General features: G+C 48.9%; 1 protein-coding gene across 5 annotated transcripts in view; it reads right to left on the reverse strand.

Annotated features, from left to right (window-relative positions):
- Positions 1-19,646: 19,646 nt before the first annotated feature.
- The window catches only part of ZC3H11A (zinc finger CCCH-type containing 11A), a 97,283-nt gene continuing 97,192 nt past the window's right edge, over positions 19,647-19,737 (reverse strand). For all 5 annotated transcript variants that reach the window (XM_069944847.1, XM_069944846.1, XM_069944849.1 and 2 more), the window contains one exon: positions 19,647-19,737. This exon is cut by the window's right edge and continues 895 nt beyond it. The gene's annotated coding sequence lies outside the window, so the exon portion shown is untranslated.

Here is a 19,737-nt window from a genome sequence, read left to right on the forward strand (position 1 = left end):
CTACAACTTTCTTTTTTTAGAAGCAGAGAATTTCAAAGTTCATAAAATGGAAATTTTTTAAATTTTTCATGATATTTTGATGTTTTTCACAAAAAAACACACAGTAGTGACCAAATTTTGACACTAACATAAAGTGCCATATGTGACGAAAAAACAATCTCAGAATCGCTAGCATACGTTAAAGCATCGCTGAGCTATAAGAGCATAAAGTGAGACAGGTCAGATTTTGAAAAATTAGCCTGGTCATTAAGGCCCAAACTAGCTGCAGCACGAAGGGGTTAATCCCATTGAGAACTTGTGGTCAATCATCAAGAGACGGGTGTACAACAAAAACCAACAAATTGTGACAAAATGCAAGCACTGATTGTACAAGAATGGACGGCTATCAGTCAGGATTTGGTCCAGAAGGTGATGAGAGCAGCCGGGGAGAATTGCAGAGGTCCTGAAGAAGAAGCCGCAACACTGCAAATATTATAGACTTGCTGCAGTAACTCATCTACCTGTCAGTATAATCTTCTGTTACTCAGAATATGATTGCAATTATATTTCTGTATGTGATACAAACATCTGACAAACACACAGAAAACCAGAGGGCAGAGGATCATGGGAAAATAGAAGATTTGTGTCATTCTCAGAACTTTTGGCCATGACTGTACAGTCCGTCGGTCATCCGCACTTTCTTCCTCCAGACTTGGGAACATCTAGGCCTGGCCATGAGTTGTGAAACAGTTGCTGATCTACTCGCTCTGCCCCTGCCTCTCCCTCTGCCCACCCCTCTTCCTCTTCCAACCGGTCCTGCGGGTGAACTTGCCTCCCCCTCAGAAGCACGGTCTTCACTAGGCTTATCCACCCAGCTAGGGTCAGTCACCTCGTCCTCATCCACCAGCTCCTCACTCTCCTCCTCACTTTGAGTTACATCCATGAAAACAACCTCACTGTCTGACAACCGGGTCTCATCATCATCATCATCAGACACCTCTTACAACCCCAAGTCCCCACTCTCATCACCAGGCCCGGATTGGTAATCTGGCAAAGCGGGCAAATGCCCGCTGGGCTGACAGTATTACCAATCCGGGGGCCGCCGGTCCTGGCCCCCATGTGCACCGGCCCCCAGCAGTGGCTGCAAGAATAGCGCAGCCGGCCGCTGCGCTATTCATTCAGCCTGTGCAGAGGGCCGGCGCCCTGGCCCTTTAACTGTGAACGTTCAAGATGAACGCTCACAGCTTGTAGCGGCTGCGCTCTGACTGACAGAGCCAGGGAGCCATTGGCCCCCGGCACTGCCAGTAAGGAGCGGGCTGGGCCGGAGAGCGGGGGGGCTGGTCTTCAGCCCCCTCCGGCATCTGGAAGGTGTCAGGGCCGGCCCGGGGCTGCAGACGTGCCGCGCGCAGGCACGTCTGCAGGCACCTCTGCCAGGTCCCCAGCGGCTGACGTCACTTCCCTGACGCACCGCTGAGGACCTGGGAGCAGAAACAGGAGAGGAGCTGCCTCCGCTCTGCACCGGGGAGAAGAGCTGTGGACTGAACATCCGAGAAGAAGAAGCTGCTGGGGAGCGAGGTGAAAGGTGAGAATGTGTGTTTTTTTTTTACCTCTTTCACTAGTGGCCATGGGGGGGGGGGGGGGGGGGGGGGGGGGGGTATTCTATTCTATATGGGTGGGATGCAAGGAGAAGGGGGTATTCTATATGGGTGGGATGCAGGGGGGGTATTCTATATGGGTGGGATGCAGGGGGGGTATTCTATATGGGGGGATGCAAGGAGGGGGTATTCTATATGGGGGATGCAAGGAGGGGGTATTCTATATGGGGGATGCAAGGAGGGGGTATTCTATAGGGGGGGGGATGCAAGGAGGGGTATTCTATAGGGGGGGTGCAAGGAGGGGTATTCTATATGGGGGATGCAAGGAGGGGTATTCTATAGGGGGGGATGCAGGGGGGGTATTCTATATGGGGGATGCAGGGGGGGTATTCTATATGGGGGATGCAGGGGGGCTATTCTATATGGGGGATGCAAGGAGGGGTATTCTATATGGGGGATGCAAGGAGGGGTATTCTATATGGGGGATGCAGGGGGGGTATTCTATATGGGGGATGCAGGGGGGGTATTCTATATGGGGGATGTAAGGAGGGGTATTCTATAGGGGGATGCAAGGAGGGGTATTCTATAGGGGGATGCAAGGAGGGGTATTCTATAGGGGGGGATGCAGGGGGGGTATTCTATATGGGGGATGTAAGGAGGGGTATTCTATAGGGGGATGCAAGGAGGGGTATTCTATAGGAGGGATGCAAGGAGGGGTATTCTATAGGGGGGGATGCAGGGGGGGTATTCTATATGGGGGATGCAGGGGGGGTATTCTATATGGGGGATGCAAGGAGGGGTATTCTATATGGGGGGATGCAGGGGGGTATTCTATATGGGGGATGCAGGGGGGGTATTCTATATGGGGGATGCAAGGAGGGGTATTCTATATGGGGGGATGCAGGGGGGTATTCTATATGGGGGATGCAGGGGGGGTATTCTATATGGGGGATGCAAGGAGGGGTATTCTATATGGGGGGATGCAGGGGGGTATTCTATAGGGGGGATGCAAGGAGGGGTATTCTATAGGGGGGGATGCAGGGGGGTATTCTATAGGGGGGATGCAAGGAGGGGTATTCTATAGGGGGGGATGCAAGGAGGGGTATTCTATAGGGGGGATGCAAGGAGGGGGTATTCTATAGGGGGGGATGCAAGGAGGGGGTATTCTATAGGGGGGGGATGCAAGGAGGGGGTATTCTATAGGGGGGATGCAAGGAGGGGGTATTCTATAGGGGGGGGATGCAAGGAGGGGGTATTCTATAGGGGGGATGCAAGGAGGGGGTATTCTATAGGGGAGATGCAGGGGGGGTATTGTATATGGGGGGATGCACGGGGGGCTATTCTATATGGGGGATGCAAGGAGGGGCTATTCTATATGGGGGGATGTACAGCAGGGGGGCTATTCTATATGGAAGGATGTGCAGTGGAGGGGGGGGGGGCTATTCTATTTGGGGGGGATGTATAGATGAGGATGTTGCTGGAGCAAGAAGCCTAAAATGTCTGTCTGGCAGATCCCGTGGAGAGGAGTCATAGCCAGAGAAGCCTTCATGATGGCCGGAGCCAGATGGAGAAGAAAAGGAAAAGTGGACGTCTCCATGCAGAGAAGACGCCTACTGTGAGTCACTGAATGTAATTGTAATCATCACTTTTAAGGTCTGCAGGACCTTTATACAGCTGGGATCTACTTCTGTATCAGGGGTGTCACACTCCGGCCCTCCAGGTGTTACAAAACTACAATTCCCGTCATGCTTTAGCTGACCAGGCATGATGGGATTTCTAGTTCTGTAACAGCTGGAGTGTGACACCTGTGTTCTATGGTCACTGTTCTGGGTGAATATTGGTCTTTATATAGTGGCTGTTATTTGGTGCCAGTATAGTGGTATTATCCAGTCACTGTATGGTGAGGGTAGTGGGCATGGTGTGATGGTATAGTGGTATTATCCAGTCACTGTATGGTGAGGGTAGTGGGCATGGTGTGATGGTATAGTGGTATTATCCAGTCACTGTATGGTGAGGGTAGTGGGCATGGTGTGATGGTATAGTGGTATTATCCAGTCACTGTATGGTGAGGGTAGTGGGCATGGTGTGATGGTATAGTGGTATTATCCAGTCACTGTATGGTGAGGGTAGTGGGCATGGTGTGATGGTATAGTGGTATTATCCAGTCACTGTATGGTGAGGGTAGTGGGCATGGTGTGATGGTATAGTGGTATTATCCAGTCACCGTATGCTGAGGGTAGTGGGCATGGTGTGATGGTATAGTGGTATTATCCAGTCACCGTATGCTGAGGGTAGTGGGCATGGTGTGATGGTATTACTCGTATTATTGGTAATATTAGTGTTGTATATAGTGGATTGTATTCAGTCACAGTGTAGCGGTATTAGTCATTATGTGGTGATAATGGCCGTGCTCATGGTGAGGTGATATTATTTGTTACTTATATACTGGTAGTATTGGCAATATTGCTGGGTTTGCTTAGTAACAGTATGGCAGTAATGTGTACGGTATGGTGATAATATTTGCTTACTGGTGTTATTAACTATGACAGTATTATCATGCACAGAAAATTCTAGATAGATAGATAGATAGGAGATAGATAGATAGATAGATAGATAGATAGATAGATAGATAGATAGATAGATAGATAGATAGGAGATAGATAGATAGATAGGAGATAGATAGATAGATAGGAGATAGATAGATAGATAGATAGATAGATAGGAGATAGATAGATAGGAGATAGATAGGAGATAGATAGGAGATAGGAGATAGATAGGAGATAGATAGGAGATAGATAGATAGATAGATAGATAGATAGATAGATAGATAGATAGGAGATAGATAAATAGGAGATAGATAGATAGGAGATAGATAGATAGATAGGAGATAGATAGGAGATAGATAGATAGGAGATAGATAGGAGATAGATAGGAGATAGGAGATAGATAGGAGATAGATAGATAGATAGATAGATAGATAGATAGATAGATAGATAGATAGATAGGAGATAGATAGATAGATAGGAGATAGATAGATAGATAGGAGATAGATAGATAGATAGGAGATAGATAGGAGATAGGAGATAAATAGATAGATAGATAGGAGATAGATAGATAGATAGATAGATAGATAGGAGATAGATAGGAGATAGATAGGAGATAGATAGATAGATAGGAGATAGATAGATAGATAGGAGATAGATAGATAGATAGGAGATAGATAGGAGATAGGAGATAAATAGATAGATAGATAGATAGATAGATATCCAGTAGGAAATATCTATCTAGCAGCTTATTTTTAAGGTTTGATTACACATGAGATCACAACCAGCAGACACATTTTAATAATTAAAACCTTACTGCTTATACCGCCATTATATGGAGTGCAGACATAGTCAGGATAAAAGGGATTTAAAAAATATAGTAACTTTTGTCCAAAAACAGCACCATCCCTGTCTTCAGGTTATGTAAAGGTATTACAACTTCACTCCATTCACTTCAATGGAACTGAGCTGCAATACCTTACACAAACTGAAGAAGAGTGTGGCGCTGTTTCTGGAAGAAAGTGGCTATGTTTTTCTCCTTTAAAGGGAATCTGTGAGGTCCGTACCAGGTCTAGGGCTGTAGATCTCAGCAGACAATAGTGACAGGACCTTTAGTCCAGTGTAAACTTTTATAATTGTCCTTTTCATTACCGACTAAAGTTTCACAACGGCAACTGCAGCAGCAGCACTAACCTATACGTCCATCAGTCAGAGCAGGAAGGGGCGGGGGCAGAGGGTGCTGCTGTGACTCAGCTCCGCCTCTCTGACACTTCAGCTGGTAATTAAAAGAATGATTATAATAGTTTACAATGGACTAAAGGTCCGGTCCCTGACCTGTACGCTGGGATCTACAGCTGTGTACCTGGTATAGACCTCACAGGTTCCCTTTAAGGGAACGTTCATACCTAATCCATTGCGGTTTTGATGCTTCTGATTTAATCAGTTAAAATAAATGCATAAATATGCCGCATCAAATCCACAGCAGATTATGTTATAGCATTAATTTTAGGTGCTGGTGGTGGGGTTCACATGTTTAAGGGAGTAGTGGGGGACATGGCTAAATGAAGCAGAATTTGCTACAGCACGTATTTTACACGGATATCCATGATATGGTATGTGGGCTGCTGGGGTCTGATTGCCAGGGCTGATTTTAAGTCCCAGTCCGGCCCTGCTCATCACCCACTGACTGCCTGAGCTGCATAGTTTGGGCATCAGGACAGATCGACTGCTCCGGTTGCTCGGACTCAGGGAAGTGTTCAGAAAAGAGTTCCTGGGAGCCTGGTGGTGGTGGTGGATGGAGGGGCCAGGCTGTGGGGAAGGAGGCGGAGCTAATGGAGCAAGGGTTCCACTCCCTTGGGTAGTGTGGGTGGACTGCGTGGAAGACTGGGTGGTGGAGAAGTTACTGGACACATTATCCGCTATCCACGTCAGCACCTGTTCACACTGCTGCGGTTTCAATATCGGTCTACCCTGAGACCCCGTAAGTTGCGAGAAGAAGCTAGGGAGTGGACGTCTGCGGTGTGCCACTGCTCCCTCCTCAACAGGTGCTGCTGTGTCACCCTGACCTGAACCACGGCCTCTGCCCACTGCATCGCTTGGAACCCCACGTCCTCGACCCTTACCCCTGGGGGTCACCATTTTATGGACACTGCACAGTATGGAACTGAGATAGGCCTTGTGTATGAAATACAGAAATCAGGAAAAATACTTGTGGTCCCAATAGTTTTTGGGGGGCTGTGGGATACTATCTGTTGGTGGCAGCTGGACCTATACACACTCTGTGACACCCCATTTACACTCTGCAAGCAATAGTGAACTTAGATAGACCTTGTGTAAGAAATACAGAAATCAGAAAATATAGAAGAGATCCCAATATAATAGTACTGAGCACTTCTTAGGGATCTGTATACAACACCTAATGCCCCTTTCTGCCAGCAGCCGGTCACCACAGTGTGCTGGTGAAATCGCGGTAGCAGCACTACAACTCCCAGCCAGCAGTCTGTAGTAATAGTATTAATAAAAGCTTTTAAGCCCTGAAAAGGTCTGTGTGTTTGTATTGCTAGTATATACCCTGCCTACTGATACGCTATATCCTACACTGACACTCTCCCTGACCAGCAGCAGCTCTGTCCCTGATCTCTCACAGCATGCGTCTGAAGCCAGCACTGCCCCCGCCCAGTTTTATATGGCAGGGTCATGTGATCTGGCCAACCAATCGCTGCTATCGACATGTATGGGTCCCACGTCATCGCAGGATGCACCAAAGAGTCTCCTGCATGTTTATTGGCTGGGAAATAGCGCCCAAACTTACAGGAAACAGATGATGAAATTTTCTATAGTATCACGAGATGCTCGTCCGAGTAACGAGAACCATCAAGTACCCTAATACTCCATCGAGTACCAAGCTCGGACCAGCATGCTCGCTCATCACTAGCTGTTATCCTGTGCTCTATTCCCTCTGTATAACGCTGTTATCCTGTGCTCTATTCCCTCTGTATAACGCTGTTATCCTGTGCTCTATTCCCTCTGTATAACGCTGTTATCCTGTGCTCTATTCCCTCTGTATAACACTGTTATCCTGTGCTCTATTCCCTCCATATAACGCTGTTATCCTGTGCTCTATTCCCTCTGTATAACGCTGTTATCCTTTGCTCTATTCCCTCCATATAACACTGTTATCCTTTGCTCTATTCCCTCCATATAACACTGTTATCCTGTGCTCTATTCCCCTCCATATAACGCTGTTATCCTGTGCTCTATTCCCCTCCATATAACGCTGTTATCCTGTGCTCTATTCCCTCCATATAACACTGTTATCCTGTGCTCTATTCCCTCCTTATAACACTGTTATCCTTTGCTCTATTCCCCTCCGTATAACGCTGTTATCCTTTGCTCTATTCCCTCCATATAACACTGTTATCCTGTGCTCTATTCCCTCCATATAACACTGTTATCCTTTGCTCTATTCCCCTCCGTATAACGCTGTTATCCTTTGCTCTATTCCCTCTGTATAACACTGTTATCCTGTGCTCTATTCCCTCTGTATAACGCTGTTATCCTTTGCTCTATTCCCTCCATATAACACTGTTATCCTGTGCTCTATTCCCTCCATATAACACTGTTATCCTTTGCTCTATTCCCCTCCGTATAACGCTGTTATCCTTTGCTCTATTCCCTCTGTATAACACTGTTATCCTGTGCTCTATTCCCCTCTGTATAACGCTGTTATCCTGTGCTCTATTCCCTCCATATAACACTGTTATCCTTTGCTCTATTCCCTCCATATAACACTGTTATCCTTTGCTCTATTCCCTCCATATAACACTGTTATCCTGTGCTCTATTCCCTCCATATAACACTGTTATCCTGTGCTCTATTCACTCCTTATAACGCCGTTGTCGTGTGCTCTATTCCCTCCTTATAACGCCGTTGTCGTGTGCTCTATTCCCTCCTTATAACGCTGTTATCCTGTGCTCTATTCCCCTCCATATAACGCCGTTGTCGTGTGCTCTATTCCCTCCTTATAACGCCGTTGTCGTGTGCTCTATTCCCTCCTTATAACGCCGTTGTCGTGTGTGCTGTTTCGGTGTGAGGCGAAACATAAATAAGTTGAGTTTTACTAGAAAGGTCTCGCTGGAGCAGGATACACTTTTATGCTATGTTCACACAACATATATTTTCGTAAAATAACGGAAATATATGTTATCTCTCAGTCTATAGGATCCCGGTTGGAGCGCTGCCGCAGGAAACCATGTCAGTGCACACTGTGGAGCGAGGGGCTCCGGCCGTTTGCTCCATAGGGTGCAGTGGAGAGTTCTGATGCAGGCGTGCACGGATGCGCCCGCATCAGAACACTGCGGCTGAAAAGATCATCTGACCGGTACTGCAGTGTTGTCTGAGATGATCTTTTCAGAGACCGGCCGGGTCACGGAATGTCCGGTCTAATACATAGTCTGCACATAGCCTTATGGTGTTTCTCTTGATAAAGCACTTAATAGTACACTTGATAGACAAATACTCGACAATACACCAACCGAATCTGCGAGTGTAGAGTGTAAAGTACAGACGTTCCGACTAGACTGCTGGATGAGTGATACAGAGTAGCAGAGATGAGGATGTCGTGAGAGTCTCAACCCAAGTAGTACTGTGCTCTGCCGGGATGTTGGCAGATGAGGTAGAAAAATACACTTGTTCCCGTGTATTGACCTTATACACACTAGACTTGGTTGAACCGTCCTAGGGGGTGACACAGGCCCCAGACCTTGTTACCTGGGATGAGCAGAATGCTTAGGGTTCCCTGCTGACAACCGCACTGCGAGAGAGTTCCTAGGCTTACTGCAACTTTGTTCTATCTGGATCAGTTCCTAGCTTTTGTGGTTACTGTCCTGCTCAGTTATTCTCCTAGTCCACGGCGTGGGTTGAGGTTGTCTCTGACTTGTCCTCTCCTGAGAGGGATTTAACACTGCATAGTGTCGTGTAGCGTTACTGATAAGAAAACGGTGAGCTGTGTACTGTCTTGCTTCCTACCCATACGTTATAGGTTCTAGCTAAGACTGAACTACTCTTCCTGTCTCCCACGTGACTTCCCTCCTCAGCGTAACTAACGTGCGCTGTGAATGGGTGAGGAGTGCAATAAAAGTAGTAAAAAATGAGGTGATAGGAGAGAAGAAGAACAGATTCCTGTTGGTTTGCAGACCCATGTGACATACTAAGAAACAATAACCCTTTATACACTTCATCTGTGCAGCATCTGAATATACACACCTAACATAGTGATATCTAGTGGCGAAACTCTATCACTACTTTTATCACCACTTAAGTACAGACTTTTACTAAGGGTGTATATAGTAGAAACACTTGTGGTAGGATACCACAGAGCTTCATGCACTTCATATGTACATCCATGAGATCAGTGCTGTATTGCTCTGGGCTTTGGGAGCACAGAACAATGGATCACCGAGCTGGGAGCAGCGTCATTACAGCGCAGAGCTCCAGCAACACGCAAGGATCGCCCTTCTATGATCGTGGGGGGTGGGTTGGGGCTGAGGGGGTTGAGGGGGAGGGGGATGGGGGTAAAGGAGGTAAAGGGAGAGAGAAGAGGGGTGGTAAGGAGGCACTTAGTCCGGCCCATTCAGAGACCTATGAGTATCCGATGGTGTAACGAAGAGAATTAAACAGAGTTCCATGCAGTGAGGAAACGTTGGCCCTCTTCCGGGCTGGTGATGTGGTGTTGCTTATCCTGGTACGTGACCAGCAGCTGGGCTGAATTTATCCACCTGTATGAGATTCCTTTCTCCCTCAGAGTTCTCGTGACACAGGAAAAAGCGCTGCATTTTTGTAAAGTCACTGGAGATAAGTCTGAATATTGTGACTCCGCTATACTCCTGTGGGAAAATCATTCTGTCCCTCACCTTTGCCAGAAATTTCGATTTCACATGCACACAATGGAGCCGGACCACTACATCTCTCGGAACATCGGAAGGGAGATGCTCTGGTCTTGGAAGTCGCTTCACCCAGTCAATAAGCAGGTCTTGAGGCGAGCAGTCTGGGAGCATACTACCCAGGAGTTTCTGCGTGTAAGTTGGCAACTCGGAAAGAGCAACAGCTTCAGGCACTCCCCGGAGTTTAATATTGTTGCGCCTTTGAACATCATCCAAGCCCATATGTTTATCACGTAACAGCTGAAGCTCTCCTTCTAGTTTCCCACAAGTAGCTGTTAAGGAATTGTGCGCTCCAATGACCTCACTGAGTTTCAGTTCAGCTATCAATGCTCTGTCCTCCACTGCTCTCACCAGGGAGGAGAGAGAGGCAAAAACGTGGTCTATTTTATTCAACAGAGTGTCTCTCAAAGTCACAATTATGTCTTTCACTGCAGTGACAGACAGTTGAGCAGTGTACCTGAGAAGGTAATCCAATCGCTTGGCAGGATCCCCATGCATATCGTCCAGAGCTGAGGGAGATGAGGCATGAGGTGTAGGGTCTTTCGGCACTTGAGATTCCGGGTGTTGCGGAGATGCCAAGGGAGTAGCGCATGCTGGAAAGTAGGGAAGCACTGAGCTATCATTGTTGCCCAGGAGGAGGCAGGAGGGAATACTTGTAAACGGCACAGCTAAAGGAGAAAGCACACTGGAGACTGGAGTAGAATGAGACACTGAGTTGTTCCGAAGTGTTGGTGCATCAACGGGGATGTTGCACGGCAGTACATTGCAATCAGCATCTGGAGTAAGGCTCTCCGTAGTGAACAAATCAGGAAGGCATAGATCCGAGCACGATCTAGAGTTCGCTGGTTGGTCTGCTTCACCATCTAGTCGCCTTTCATTAGCTTCAATGACTCTGAGCTTTCTCCGTCTCCGTTTCTCTGCTTTAGTAGGTGACAGCTTAGCCAGGCTCACCTCCTGATGTAGATCTCTATGTTCGGATGCAGGGGGGTCCTCCCACGACCCCACCGCATCAGCCATAATAGCGTTGAGGAGTGAGCTCGGAAGGGAGCCGGCGCCATCTTGGAATGCCGGCGCTGCAGATACCGAGGACCGTTTCTTCTTTCGAGCGGCCGCTGAAGCTCTTTTGGAAGTGTGCCGCATCTCAATGTGTTCAGGAAGAGTTCCAAGGGTCTCCGGGTGAGAAGGTTGCTGAATAGAGATAGCAGGATTCGCTTAAATACAGCTATAGAGCGGAGCTCTGCTACAGCACGTCCGGTCTCTTCAGACGCAGGCCACGCCCCCAACATATGAGTTAAATGGGTGGAACAACCCAGAGTGGACCCAGCCTTGTCTTATCAAAGAAGAATCACGGATTGAGAGAGGTCGAGCACATTTTTCTTTGTGTTAACTCCTCACTGTAAGCCTATACACAGCTCCATATACCGTAAGTATATACTATATATTGTTAGCGATAGGGCTGTATATACAGTCAGAGCCCCCTCCTTAAGTGAAGCGAGGGGGAGTTGATGCAAGGAAGAAGCAGTGTGTGTATTGTGGCATAAAGCAGTGCTACCTAATCTTTTTCTACTTGAGGCAAAAAAGTCATTCAATCACTCACATGTGACGTCTTCCTGGACCTGAGGCGTCCCTTTTCCTTTCCTTCCGGCCCAGACCTCCAGGAAGATTTATTGCAGCTACAATTCATGTCTTCTGAACCTGCCAGACAAACATCTTAGGCTCTGCACTTTTCCAGCAACTTCCTTCCACTTTTTTTGTCTCATGTGCCGTAAAGTCAGTAGGTATGTGGGTTGCCCCCTGTATATAGGATCCCCTGCTGTGCCCCCTGTATATAGGATCCCCTGCTGTGCCCCCTGTATATAGGATCCCCTGCTGTGCCCCCATATACTAAAAATGTCCCCTGCTCTGCTGTGTCCTACATATAGTAATAACTAGAAAATGTAGCCGGCGCTGCCCAGGTAGAAAGTGCTAGTATGTTAATTCGATTTGTTCCAAGGTGCCCAGGAGGCCAGTCTATGTCCTTGTTTTTTTTTTTAAGGGGAAATCGCCAGGAGCCCTATATATCCCTTTATATGCTATATACCCCGACAGTTCTGCACTGTTTATGTAAATTGTAGCTTATGCACATTAGAAAAGAAAAACTTTAAACATCCTAAATACCTAATAGCCAAACTGAAATGTCACGTGATCAGACTGTATACAGAGCCTGGTTATATACAACATTGGCAGTGTTATTTACAGCCTGATTATATACAACATTGGCAGTGTTATATACAGAGCCTGGTTATATGAAGCATTGGCAGTGTTATAGACAGAGCCTGGTTATATACAACATTGGCAGTGTTATACAGCCTGGTTATATACAACATTGGCAATGTTATAAAGAGCCTGGTTATATACAACATTGGCAGTGTTATAGACAGAGCCTGGTTATATAAAACATTGGCAGTGTTTTAGACAGAGCCTGGTTATATGAAGCATTGGCAGTGTTATAGACAGAGCCTGGTTATATACAACATTGGCAGTGTTATACAGCCTGGTTATATACAACATTGGCAATGTTATAAAGAGCCTGGTTATATACAACATTGGCAGTGTTATAGACAGAGCCTGGTTATATAAAACATTGGCAGTGTTTTAGACAGAGCCTGGTTATATAAAACATTGGCAGTGTTATAGACAAAGCCTGGTTATATACAACATTGGAAGTGTTATATATAGTTGAAGGTGCTGTATACCTGTACTGTATAGTTGGTGGAGGTCCTGTATACCTGTAGTTTATAGTTTGAGGGTCTTGGATACCTGTAGTTTATAATTCTGGGGTCCTGTATACCTGTATAGTATAGTTGGTGGAGGTCCAGTATACCTGTAGTGTATTGTTTGGCAGTCCTGTATACCTGTAGTGTACAGTTGGTGGTGGGGGTTCCTTTATACCTGTACTGTATAGTTGTAGTATATAGTTGGTGGAGGTCCTGATATCTGTAGTGTATAACTTTGGGGTCCTGTATACCTGTAGTATATAGTTTGTGGAGGTCCTGTATACCTGTAGTGTATAGTTTTGGGGGTCCTGTATATCTGTAGTGTATAGTTGGTGAAGATCCTGTATATCAGTAGTATATAGTTTTGGGGTCCTGTATACCTGTAGTATATAGTTGTGGAGGTGCTGCATACCTGTAGTATATAGTTGGTGGAGGTCCTGTATACCTGTAGTGTATAGTTTTAGGGTCCTGTATACTTATAGTATATAGTTGGTGAAGATGCTGTTTACCTGTAGTATATAGTTGGTGAAGGCCCTGTATATCTGTACTGTATAGATTTGGGGTCCTGTATATCTGTACTGTATAGTTTGAGGGTCCTGTATACCTGTAGTAAAGAGTTGGTGAAGGTCCTGTATACCTGTATTGTATAGTTTGGGGTCCTGTATACCTTTAGTATATAGTTGGTGGAGGTCCTGTATACCTGTGGTGTATAGTTTTGGGTCTTGTATACCTGTAGTATATAGTTGGTGAAGGTCCTGTATACATGTAGTGTATAGTTTTGGGGTCCTGTATACCTGTAGTATATAGTTGTGGAGGTGCTGTATACCTGTAGTATATAGTTGGTGGAGGTCCTGTATACCTGTAGTATATAGTTGTGGAGGTGCTGTATACATGTAGTGTATAGTTTTGGGGTCTTGAATACCTGTAGTATATAGTTGGTGGAGGTCCTGTGTACCTGTAGTGTATAGTTTTGGGTGTCCTGTATACCTGCACTGTATAGTTGGAGTAGGGGGTCTACCATATATTTCTGTGGATCTGTTCTCATGCAGCTGCCCAAGCAACCAATTGGATCCCAGCTCCCTGTGAAAATGAAAGTAGTAATCCTATTGGTTGCTAAGGCTTCCAACTGCCATTTCTGCTGGGGAGCTGCAGCACCAATTATATCACCTGTGTGTGCAGTGAGATTTTCCCATTTATTTCTAGGGGGGGTGGGGTGCTTCATCATGCTGGAAAAGGCATTGTTGATGGCCAAACTGCTCTCGGACGGTTGGGAGAAGTTACTCTTGAAGGACATTCTTGTCCCATTCTTTATCAATGGCCGTGTTTTTAGGCAAGACTGTGAGAGAGCCGATTCCCTTGGCCGAGAAGCTACCCCACACATGAATAGTTTCAGGATGCCGTTTACAGTTGGCATGAGACAAGACTGGTGGTAGCGCTCACCTCGTCTTCTCCCAATAAGCTGTTTTCCAGATGTCCCAAACAATCGAAAAGGGGATTCATCAGAGAAAATGACTTTCCCCCAGTCCTCAGCAGTCCACTCCCTGGACCTTTCCCCCAGTCCTCAGCCGTTCACTCCCTGGACCTTTCCCCCAGTCCTCAGCCGTCCACTCCCTGGACCTTTCCCCCAGTCCTCAGCCGTCCACTCCCTGGACCTTTCCCCCAGTCCTCAGCAGTCCACTCCCTGGACCTTTCCCCCAGTCCTCAGCAGTCCGCTCCCTGGACCTTTCCCCCAGTCCTCAGCAGTCCGCTCCCTGGACCTTTCCCCCAGTCCTCAGCAGTCCGCTCCCTGGACCTTTCCCCCAGTCCTCAGCCGTCCGCTACCTGTACCTTTCCCCCAGTCCTCAGCCGTCCGCTCCCTGTACCTTTCCTCCAGTCCTCAGCAGTCCGCTCCCTGGACCTTTCCCCCAGTCCTCAGCCGTCCGCTCCCTGCACCTTTCCCCCAGTCCTCAGCAGTTCATTCCCTGGACCTTTCCCCCAGTCCTCAGCAGTCCTCTCCCTGGACCTTTCCCCCAGTCCTCAGCCGTCCACTCCCTGGACCTTTCCCCCAGTCCTCAGCCGTCCACTCCCTGGACCTTTCCCCCAGTCCTCAGCAGTCCGCTCCCTGCACCTTTCCCACAGTCCTCAGCAGTCCTCTCCCTGGAGCTTTTGCAGAATATCAGTCTGTCCCTGATGTTTTTTTTGGAGAAGTGGCTTCTTTGCTGCCCCCCTTGAGACCAGGCCTTGCTCCAAGAGTCTCCGCAGTCTCACAGTGCAGATGCACTCACACCTGCCTGCTGCCATTCCTGACCAAGCTCTGCACTGCTAGTAGCCCCATCCCACAGCTGAAACACTTTTAAGAGACGGTCCTGGCGCTTGCTGGTCTTTCTTGGGCGCCCTGGGGCCTTTTTGGCAACAATGGAATCTCTCTCCTTGAAGTTCTTGATGATGCGATAGATTGTTGACTGAGGTGCAATCTTTCTAGCTGCGATACTCTTCCCTGTTAGGCCATTTTTGTGCAGTGCAATGATGACTGCACGTGTTTCTTCAGAGATAACCATGGTAACAGAAGAGAAACAATGATGCCAAGCACCAGCCTCCTTTTAAAGTGTCCAGTGGTGTCATTCTTACTTAATCATGACAGATTGATCTCCAGCCCTGTCCTCATCCACACCTGTGTAATGGAGCGATCACTGACACCATGCTAGCTGCTCCTTGTAAGGCCGGGCTGCAATGATGGTGAAATGTGTTTTGGGGGATAAAGTTCATTTTCTAGGCAAATATTGACTTTGCAAGTAATTGCTGTTAAGCTGATCCCTCTGTATAACATCCTGGGGTATATGCAAATTGCCATTTTAAAAACTGAAGCAGTAGACTTTGTAAAAATTTATATTTGTATCATTCTCAAAACTTTTGGCCATGACTGTACATCTGGCAAGGACAGGACCTTTGCTCTAACCTTCCCGGGCACCCAATGTATCTGCCTGCGAAGTTTGGGGTCAAACTGTTCAGGCGTTTGGAAGTCTATAGCGGACAGAGACACTTCCATTTTTATGATGCCCCCTGCTCTTCTGTGCCTCCATATACTAATAATATCCTCTGCTGTACCCCCATATAGTAATAAAGCCCCATTTGCTGTGTTCTCATAGTAATAATCCTCCCTGTGCAGTGTCCCCATAGTAATTATGCCCCCCTGTGCTGTAACCCCACAATAATAATCCCCTCTGTGCAGAGTCCCCATAGTAATATTATCCTGTAACCCCATAGTACTAATGCCCCCTGTGCAGTCCCCATAGTAACAATCTCCCCCTGTACTCTGCCCTATAGTAATAATCCCCTCTGTGCATTCCCCATAGTAACAATTCCCCCGTGCTTTGCCCACGTAGTAATCACCCCCGGGCTCTGCCCCATAGTAAAAATCCCCTCTGTGTAGTCCCGATAGTAACAATCCCCCCGTGCTTCGCCCTATAGTAATAATCCCCTTTGTGCAGTCCCCATAGTAATCTCCCCCTGTGCGGTGCTTCATAGTAATAATCCACCCCCCGTGCTCTGCCCCATAGTAATAATCCCCTCCTGTGCTGTCCCCATAGTAATAATCCCCTCCTGTGCTCCCCCCTCATAGTAATATGCCCCTCCTGTGCTGTGCTCTATAGTTATAATCCCCCCTGTTCTCTGCCCCATAGTAATAATCCCCTCTGTGAAGTCCCCAAAGTAATGACCCTCCCCATCCCCTATAGTAATAATCCCCCTGTGCTCTGCCCTAAATTAATAATCCCCCCGTGCTCTGCCCCATATTAATAATCCCCCAGTGCTCTTCCCCATAGCAATAATTTCTCCCCTGCACTCTGCCCCATAGTAATAATCCTCCCTGTGCTCTGCCCCTTAGGAATCCCCCCTGTGCTCTGCCCCATAGTAATAATCTCCCCTGTGCTCTGCCCCATAGTAATAATCCCCCCGTGCTCTGTCTCAATAGTTAGTCCCCCCCATGTTTTGCCCCATAGTAATACTCCCCCGTGCTCTGTCCTCATAGTAATAATCCCCCCTGTGCAGTTCCCATAGTACCCCGCCACACAAACTCATTAGCTGAGTGGGCATTTCTAAGTGGGGCTGTGACATCACCAGATCGGGAGCCCTGCAGAGGACCAATAGGACTTCTTTATTATGATTCCACCACCCCCTCCCCCCCGCAGAATTTTTCACTGTTGCCCAGAATACCCTTTTAATTTCTGCCTCTCAAACACACAGCCTGCTGCAGCCATAGCCTACACACACACACACAGCCTGCTGCAGCCATAGCGCGCACACACACAGCCTGCTGCAGCCATAGCGCGCACACACAGCCTGCTGCAGCCATAGCACACACACACAGCCTGCTGCAGCCATAGCGCGCCACACACAGCCTGCTGCAGCCATAGCGCGCACACACAGCCTGCTGCAGCCATAGCGCGCACACACAGCCTGCTGCAGCCATAGCGCGCACACACAGCCTGCTGCAGTCATAGCCTGCACACACACAGCCTGCTGCAGCCATAGCCTACACACACACAGCCTGCTGAAGCCATAGCCTACACACAGCCTGCTGCAGCCATAGCGCGCCACACACAGCCTGCTGCAGCCATAGCGCGCACACACAGCCTGCTGCAGCCATAGCGCGCACACACAGCCTGCTGCAGCCATAGCACACACACACACAGCCTGCTGCAGCCATAGCCTGCACACACACAGCCTGCTGCAGCCATAGCCTACACACACACAGCCTGCTGAAGCCATAGCCTACACACAGCCTGCTGCAGCCATAGCGCGCACACACACAGCCTGCTGCAGCCATAGCGCACACACACAGCCTGCTGCAGCCATAGCGCGCACACACAGCCTGCTGCAGCCATAGCGCGCACACACAGCCTGCTGCAGCCATAGCACACACACACAGCCTGCTGCAGCCATAGCGCGCACACACACAGCCTGCTGCAGCCATAGCGCGCACACACAGCCTGCTACAGCCATAGCGCGCACACACACAGCCTGCTGCAGCCATAGCGCGCACACACACAGCCTGCTGCAGCCATAGCGCACACACACAGCCTGCTGCAGCCATAGCGCGCACACACAGCCTGCTGCAGCCATAGCACACATACACACAGCCTGCTGCAGCCTGTAACGCCTGGAGTAGTGGATCCACTGGACCGTCACCAGCGATGGCACTAACCTCACCAGGGAGCGGAGTCTAAGGGGCCGCTGGTTTTCACCAGAGCCCGCCGCAAGGCGGGATGGACTTGCTGCGGCAGGCGACCCCCAGGTCGCTACCCCTGGCTTGGTTGCTGGTGATGGCAGGCGAGGCGTGGCAGGAGCAGTAGGCAGGAGATGGTAGTGGCAGAGGTCTGTAGTCGTGACAGCAGGAGACAGGCTGAAGACAGGAGCAATAGAGTAACGGGGAAGCAGGAACCAGGAACAAGGAACAAGGACTAGGGACCAGGTAGTGGACAGGAATCAGGAACAAGGACTAGGGACCAGGTAGCGGACAGGGATCAGGAACAACAGGGAGCTGGGCCAAACGCTATGGGAAGCATGTAGAGGCTCCAACACAAGGGACAGGGCATGCTGGGATTTATAGGGGAGTGATTGGTGCAACTAACCAATTAAGGGCGGACTGGCCCTTTAAATCTGAGACAGCCGGCGCGTGCGCGCCCTAGGAGGCGGGGACGCGCGCGCCGGCCGGCCGGCACAGCGACAGACAGGAACGTGGAGAGGTGAGGCGCCCCCCGGGGCCGAAGTAACAGCAGCGCCGGGTCCCTGACTATGGACACCGGCTGCTGCATGGGGCAGGAGGCGGTCGCGGCGGCGGCCCGGAACGCGGGACGCCGCCGCGGCCGTGACACAGCCATAGCCTGCACACACACAGCCTGCTGCAGCCATAGCGCGCACACACACAGCCTGCTGCAGCCATAGCGCGCACACACACAGCCTGCTGCAGCCATAGCCTGCACATACACAGCCTGCTGCAGCCATAGCGCACACACACAGCCTGCTGCAGCCATAGCGCGCACACACAGCCTGCTGCAGCCATAGCACACACACACAGCCTGCTGCAGCCATAGCGCGCACACACACAGCCTGCTGCAGCCATAGCGCGCACACACACAGCCTGCTGCAGCCATAGCGCACACACACAGCCTGCTGCAGCCATAGCCTACACACACACAGCCTGCTGCAGCCATAGCCTACACACAGCCTGCTGCAGCCATAGAGCGCACACACACAGCCTGCTGCAGCCATGGCATACCCCCACACACAGCCTGCTGATGATCCCATAAGCTGATGTCCCTATGTCTGCCCCAGCACCTCTGTCCCCTGCCGCTGTCACAATCTTGTGACAGCAGCAGGGGAGAGAGGGGAGGGGGCAGAGCGCACGACCGCGCACCCTACCTTCCCACCCTAGTCAGGTAACCGGAAGCCTGAGGCTTTCCATGGCCATCATCATGGCTCTGCGATTACTTCGCAGAGCCCTGATGGACACCAGACAGAGCATTCTCCCTCTGTAGATGGAGAATTCTCTGTCAGGAGCCCTATAGATGCTGTGGTATCCTATAATATCTATAGGGTTAACTCGAGTTGTGGCGGGTCCCCGGATATCACTGATAGCCAGGACCCGCTGTGGATGACACAGGCGCAGCATAATTTACTGTGCAGGGGTGGGAGGGGGTAAAGATGACTTTTTTCTCCACTCTGAATTACTATACCTTGACAGGTCGACGGATTCAACGTACTAATATGTTGATTACACTGAGTGACTGTAAAATTCATCATTTATCAACAGTGGGAAAAGCTAATAAAATCGAGCTTCAATATTCCATGTGATTTCTGAGAGTGACAAAGTTCAACTTTATTTGGTTCAGTTATTTTACCCAACAAGTTTCTTTTACATTTCGATAAAAATTAAGGGTGAAGG

This window comes from Dendropsophus ebraccatus, chromosome 11 (genome assembly GCF_027789765.1).
Source record: "Dendropsophus ebraccatus isolate aDenEbr1 chromosome 11, aDenEbr1.pat, whole genome shotgun sequence".
Lineage (NCBI taxonomy): Eukaryota > Metazoa > Chordata > Amphibia > Anura > Hylidae > Dendropsophus > Dendropsophus ebraccatus.